We start from the raw sequence: 7,757 nt of genomic DNA, 5'->3' as shown, positions 1-7,757 counted from the left end.
CTGTATGCTGAAGGTCACCGTGAGCCTCATACTGCTGCTCAACCACTGGTGCAGGTAAGTACTCAGAAGGACCGCCTTGATGATGCTCGGCTGGACGACTTGATGAAGGTACCTTCTTGGCTTTCTTCAACGACTTCCTCGCTCTCTCCCGGGGCTCATGAGAGGAATGCCGTGGTCGAGCCGGAGAGGGTTGCTGAGTTCGTGGTGTGTAAGCAGACCGGCGTGCTGGAGATGGTTGTGCTCGGCGAGTGGGCTCGAGACGTGTAGATAAGCGTCCCTGTACTGGCATGACATCCTGGGAAAGCATTGGGATGGCGGCAGTGGATGTCGAACAACTGAATTGACTCATGAAATTCATGAACATCCTCGTGAATCTACCGAACGACTTGTCTCGTGCCTTGCCCCAATCCTGAAGCTTGTTTAGACGATCATGGGCCTCCCTAACACCCTTTCCTAGTCTTGGTGCTTTGTACTCGTCAAAGTGATACCTCTCAGGGCGATAGTCTTCTGAATCCTCCTCCATCGGGTTGTCTTCTTCTGCTGAGATCTCCATTCTCTGATCCTCTTCCTCAACATACAAAACGCTTCTATCAGGGATAAACTCAATGTTTTCACCATTTAGGATCGTTGTTAGACTCGCACAAGGGAGAAGGATCCTTGCTTCTCCAACCTCTGGGTGAACGAATTTGTAGACAAACTTTCCACGCTTGTTTTCCCAGTCTAAAGTATGAATCTGTTTCAGGTGGTACATATCCATCCAGCGCGGCGGAAACGAGTCTGAAGGGAGAGGGACGCCTGCTGCTTCTAAAATCCATGTTACAACCCCTCCCATACACATAATTCCAGGTGAATGAGTGTTGTTCAGTCTCACCACCCATGTCTTGTAAGTCAGTAGATGGTTCAACAGGAAGAAGGCGAACGATGTGTCGGAAGCGTCGCCTCTAAGCATAACACCTTCTGTAGTCTTTTTTAGCAGGTCCTTGAGTGCCAAATCCAACATGTCAAGCTCTGCCTTGGTGACAAGGCCAGTGATTTCCTTTGCGTAGAAAACGTTCGAAATAGCCCTGTGGAAGTATCTCAACACTGGACTTCTTATTAGCGTCCCCTTCGACCTTGAGGCATTGAAGCGCTGCTCAGTGCTAATCGAAGCCCATAATGACGACGCCTCTTCCTTGTCGATTTCCGCTGCAGTGCCAGTCCCACTAGTGAATCCAAAAACTTCCTCAAGTCGCTTCACAGTAAGGCTGTACGTCCGACCATGTACCATAAACGTGAAATAGCCCAAACTGCCATCTGACTCCATCTCAGGCGCATCCGTGAACAGGTGAACTTGCAAGGAACTTAAAAGCTGGATAGTTTCCTCTCTGTAAGCGTTCTTTGGCGTGTTCATAAGCTTGCTAAGGTTGCATTGGCCGAAAAGATATTCTACATCCGCTGCTATATCAAGGTCCATCATGGTTTGACTGTGGGGATATCTTGTTCCCATAAACTCATGTTGCTGAAACAAATCATAGTATTCCTGGGCAGACAGCTTCGTTTTAGACTTCTTCTTGACAGATTTCCTTGATGATGCACTCTCACGAGCCTGCTCCATCTCATAATCGCTACCTTCATCCCTTTGTTTCACTGGCTTTTTCCCACGAGCTTTGTCTTTACTAGATTGTTTTACTGCTCTGCTTGACTCAGCGTCTTGCGTAGGCGGCTTAGAGGTAACAACACGTCCTGGTACCTGACAACCATACTTCTCATACATCTCATCCCAAAAATTGTCAGACATTGTAAAGCTGAGACAATTCAAACTCAAAACCAAAGATTAGTTGGTTAGACCAAATGACAACACTAATTGCAAAACGCAATGTTGAAGTGAGAGTGTTAAAGTATGAAACGGATCGAGTCGGCGCTAAGGCGAAACGGTGTTGCAACAGTGATTGGTCGAGTCAGGTGGGTCGAGTCGGGAGCAGCTAAACACAACAGATCGACGAAGGACGTCTCGGTTGGCAGCTCCGCGACGGTCGATCGAGTCAGCACCAAGATGACGCGGATCGAGTGAATGTTGAGTCGAGTTGCGAGAGGGGGCTTCACGGCAGCTCCGGTCGAGTGGAGTTGCAGCGAGGGTCGAGTCGAGTTTGGCCTGATGGCGGACCGTGAGGGTGGATCGAGAGAGACGGTGAACAACTTGCTTGAGCTGAAGCTTAAACGAGAACTTCTCAACGATGACGAGATGACGGTGAGATCCGGTCGAGTCGAGCTGCGAGAGGGGGGTTCACGGCAGCTTCGGTCGAGTGGAGGAGTGGTGAAGGTTCGTCGAAGTGAGTCAAGTAAACTGGACTTTTCTGGTCAGCGAAAATGAAGTGTGGAGATGAAAGCTTTTTGGTTGATGGGTTGAGAGTAAACGGGAGAAGGGTTAAATAGATGGGTGAGAAAGATGAATTATGGTGAGGTGATGGAATTGATATGTCGTGCAAGTGGAGAGAAAAAGAGAGTGATGGTGGAGTGATGTGAGGTGGTGAGACATAAAGATGATATGTCTGGTGGGGGGAAGCAAAGGGTGAGGTAAATTGAAGTGATGGGCACGTGGGGAGGAGGGGAAGGGTGACAAAACCAATAATTAAGATTCCTTCCTTATATTGCCTTCTGTTTTCTTCTGTAGATTTCCCTCTTTTTGTTAATTTCGCTTCTGTAGCACCATCATACTCGGTTTAACCCCTGATCTCATTAGTTTGACTGCCCCCTTTTTTATAAGTTGCTTAAACTCCCTTCTGTAGATTCCTGAACACAAGAAAATCAAAAACAAAAATTAAAAACACAAGGATCCTAAAAAAAAAATATATTTACAATGATACCTTTGGGACTTCCTCCCAAGTGAGCTTGTTTAAAGTCACTAGCTTGACTTTTCAGCTTTTTAGGCTTTTGGGGGTTCATAGAGGGGCACAGAGATCCCCTCTGGTCGGACTTGATCAGCTAAATATTTCTTGACTCTCTGACCATTTACAGTGAATTCACTACCATCCTTGTTCAGAAGAGTGATAGCTCCGAATGGCAGAACTTCCTTGACGTCAAAAGGTCCAGACCACCTAGACTTAAGCTTTCCAGGAAATAACTTAAGTTTGGAGTTGAATAGCAAAACCTGATCCCCAGTCTTAAGCTCCTTGACAACAATTTTCTTGTCATGAAAATTCTTTGTCCTTTCCTTGTAAATCTTGGAACTCTCATAAGCATCAAGTCTTATTTCTTCCAACTCATGGATGTCAAGAGTTCTCTTAGCCTGAGCTGTGTCAATATCCAAGTTCAGCAACTTGATAGCCCAGAGCGCCTTATACTCAACCTCTACAGGGAGATGACATGCTTTACCATAAACCAGCTGAAATGGTGTTCTGCCTATTGGCGTCTTGAATGCTGTTCTGTACGCCCAGAGAGTCTCGTCCAACTTGACAGACCAATCTTTCTTCGAGACCCCAACAATCCTTGACAAGATTCCCTTGATTTGTTTGTTCGAAACCTCAACCTGTCCGCTGGTCTGAGGGTGATACGCAGTCGACACTTTATGCTTGACACCATACTTTCTCAGCATACTCTCAAAAACTTTGTTGACGAAGTGAGTTCCACCATCACTGATCACCGCTCTAGGTATCCCATACCTTGGAAAGATTATACTTTTGAACAGCTTTAGAACAACCTTGTGATCATTGGTGGGGCTGGCTATGGCTTCGACCCACTTAGAAACGTAATCAACTGCCACCAAAATATAGACATTCCCATTAGATGGGGGGTTGAATGGTCCCATGAAGTCTATCCCCCAGACGTCAAATATCTCCACTTCCAAGATCGGATTTTGGGGCATCTCGTTTCTCCTTGTGATGTTGCCCATCCTCTGACAAGCGTCACACTTGGTGATGAAGTTGTGAGCGTCTTTGAACAAGGTTGGCCACCAGAGACCTGCTTGAAGAACTTTTTGAGCTGTCTTGAATGTGGCGAAGTGACCTCCATAGGTGGAACCGTGACAGTGCTCTAGCACTCCCTGCACTTCCCCTTCTGCTATGCATCTTCTGAACAGACGGTCAGAACCTCTCTTGTACAGATAGGGTTCATCCCAGAAGTAGTGGTTGACCTCTCTGAAAAGCTTCTTCTTCCTGTATGGATCCATGTCATCAGGAACTTCTCCACATACCTTGTAATTCACAACATCTGCATACCAGGGTGCAGTCTCAGAAGTGATTGCCATGCATCTGATTTTGAGGTTCTCAACCCCTGTGTCATGCATCCGCTCACAAACCTGGGCTACCAGAAGTTGTTCCTCAGGCATTGAGTCATTTATTGGAACAACATCTTCTATCCTCATTCTTGACAAGTGGTCTGCAACTCCATTTTCTATTCCTTTCTTGTCAACTATCTCCATGTCAAACTCTTGGAGAAGCAGGATCCATCTCAGCAGTCTCGGTTTGGTATCCTTCTTCGAGTAGATGTGTCTCAGAGCGGCATGATCGGTATACACAATGACCTTCGAACCTACAAGATAACTCCTGAATTTCTCGAATGCAAACACAACTGCTAGGAGTTCCTTCTCTGTGGTAGCATACCTTCCCTGGGTCTCGTCCAAGGTGCGACTTGCGTAGTAGATGACATGAAGCTTCTTGTCAATACGCTGTCCCAGAACTGCTCCAACTGCAAAGTCTGAAGCATCACACATGATCTCAAAAGGATGATCCCAATTCGGAGCTTGCACTATGGGTGCTGAAACCAAGGCCTCCTTGATCTTGCTGAAAGCTTCCAAACATGCTGCATCAAATTCGAACTCAACCTCCTTGCACAACAACCTTGTCAAAGGTCTTGCAATTTTTGAGAAGTCCTTGATGAATCTCCTGTAAAACCCAGCATGTCCCAGAAAACTCCTGATGTCCTTCACTGTCTTAGGCTGTTGAAGCTGAACCATGACCTCAATCTTAGCTTTGTCAACCTCAATCCCTTTCTCAGAAATTTTGTGTCCCAGAACAATCCCTTCTTCAACCATGAAATGGCACTTCTCCCAGTTCAGCACCAGGTTCGTCTCCTCACATCGCGTCAATACCCTGCACAAATTTAACAAACAGGAGGAAAAAGTGGAACCGTATACAGAGAAGTCGTCCATAAACACTTCCACTGACTCCTCAATTAAATCCGAGAAAATTGAAGTCATGCACCTCTGAAAGGTGGCAGGAGCATTGCACAAACCAAATGGCATGCGTCTGTAGGCAAAAGTGCCATAGGGACAAGTAAAGGTTGTCTTTTCCTGATCATTTGGGTGAATAGGGATTTGGAAGAATCCACTATACCCATCAAGGAAACAATAATAGGGATGACTAGCTAGTCTTTCCAACATTTGATCAATGAAAGGCAAAGGAAAATGATCTTTCCTAGATACAGCATTCAACTTCCTATAATCTATACACATCCTATGTCCTGTGATGGTTCTAGTTGGGATTAACTCATTTTTGTCGTTTTTGATCACAGTTATGCCTCCCTTCTTAGGTACACAGTGCACTGGAGATACCCAAGTACTATCAGAGATAGGATAGATAACTCCAGCATCAAGCAGTTTTAGGATTTCTTTCTTTACTACTTCTTTCAGATTAGGGTTCAATCTTCTTTGGGGTTCAATACTAGCATAAGACTCATTTTCAAGATTGATCCTATGTGTGCAAAGACTAGGTGAGATTCCTTTGATATCATCTAAAGAATAACCTATGGCCTTTCTAAACTTTTTTAGCTCAGTTACTAGCAACCCCAATTCATCATCACTCAACCTAGCATTCACTATGACAGGATAAGTAGAATTGGTTCCCAGAAAAACGTACCTGAGTCCGGAAGGGAGAGTTTTGAGTTCTACCTTCGGAGCTTTCAGTTCCGACCAGTCATCAGCACGGGAGTCTGGAATGATCGCGGTCGAGTGGGAGATATCACGTTCTGAACTCTCTGTCTCAACTGCACGTACCTCCTTTGCGTCAGATATCTGCTCGAATTCCTCTGATCCATCCGTTTCTCTGTGGGAATCTAGCATATTCTTGTAACAAGTTGTCTCCCCATGCAGGAACCCTTCTTCTCCATCCTTGGTTAGAGCAGTTTTGAGATGATCCTCCTCAGCTAGTTCCTCCAACAGCTCATCAGCCAACTTATCCATCTCTTCAATATAGAAGACTTGTCCTCCTATTGTTGGCTTCTTCAAAGTATCCTTGATATCAAACTTCATGATGAAGTCATCGCCCAGATTAAGATCAATCTTGCCATTTCTGACATCAATGATGGCTCCAGCAGTCGCTAGGAACGGTCTTCCTAAAATCAGAGGATCTTTAGGTTCTTCATCCATCTCCAGAACCACGAAGTCAGTTGGTACTTCCACGTCTCTGATCCTGACAGGTAAGTCCTCTAAGATACCATGTGGAAGTCTCACTGATCTATCTGCAAGGATGAGGGAGATGTCGCATCCCTTAAACCTTGTGAAACCCAACCTCTTAGCCACAGAGAATGGCATCAGATTCACTGAAGCGCCAAGATCACATAAGCACCTCTCAAAAGACATGGGTCCAATGGAGCAGGGAAGAGTGAATGATCCAGGATCTTTGAGCTTCTTGGGTACAACCTTCTTCTGGATGATTGCACTGCACTCAAGACTTAGTACCACCATGCCTTGAACTTCTTTTGATCTCTCCATCACCAAGTCTTTGAGGAATTTCTGGTAGTGAGGAACAAGTGCGAATGCATCCAGCAATGGCATTCTCAACTCAATCTCCTTGACTTGCTTTTCGAACAAGGCTTTGTACTTCTCAGTAAGCTGCTTCTTAAACCTCACTGGAAATGGTAGAGGAGGCTTGTACGGTGGAGGGATGAACCTCGCAAGTCTGTCTTTAGGAACAGCAGGCTCCTTAACAGCTTCAGGTTCGGATTGCTTCACTGGCTCGATTGGATCTTTGACTGCTTCGACGGGGTTCTCCATCTGAGCGTCATCCTGACCGAAATCCTCCCCATCTAATTCCGCACTGTCCTCAGTGACGTCTTGAACTCCTTGCCTGGGAGGCAATGTTTTCCTACTTCTCAGCGTAATGGCATTGGCGAATTCCTTGGGGTTCTGAACAGCTTTACCTGGGAATTGGCCAGGTTTTGGTGCAGAAGTAGAAGCCGATTGGCCCTCCATGTACCTTATCTTCGAATTCAGAGTTTCGAATTTGACGTTCAGATCATTGTAGGAACATTCCATCCTTTGACTAAGGTCAGCGAACTTCTTTGCAGTATCCATGGAACCACTAGCTTGGCCCTGATGAATTTGTTGCATCATCTGCTTTAGTTCTTGATCTGGAGTTGGTGTAGGCTGAACTGGTTGAGGGCGGAATCCTGGCGGTGGTCCTGAGGGAGCTTGGTAACCCTGCTGGAACTGTTGTTTTGGAGCAAATCTCGGATTGTAAGGCACAAAAGGTTTTGGTTGCCCTTGCTGTTGTTGTTTAGGCGGGTACACCTGATCTTGTGGATTAGCAACATTGTTACTTCGGTAAGACAAATTGGGGTTCGTCTTGTAGGGGTTGTAACCTTTGTTGTATCCACCCTGATTCTGAACATAGCTGATCTCTTCACTCTGCTCACCCTCCCCATCTGGAACTTGGAAAGGGTCGTCCTCAGAGACGAAGTGGGCGCTCCTCTGCTGACTCAGCAAGATACGGTCAAGCTTCTCATTGACATTCTTGAGGTCTTTCTTGTACTTCTCTTCAGACCCAGCGTCGCCGCGAAATGTG

This window comes from Camelina sativa, chromosome 12 (genome assembly GCF_000633955.1).
Source record: "Camelina sativa cultivar DH55 chromosome 12, Cs, whole genome shotgun sequence".
Lineage (NCBI taxonomy): Eukaryota > Viridiplantae > Streptophyta > Magnoliopsida > Brassicales > Brassicaceae > Camelina > Camelina sativa.
The sequence above is the reverse complement of the archived record's forward strand: the minus strand, read 5'-3'. Positions refer to the sequence as shown.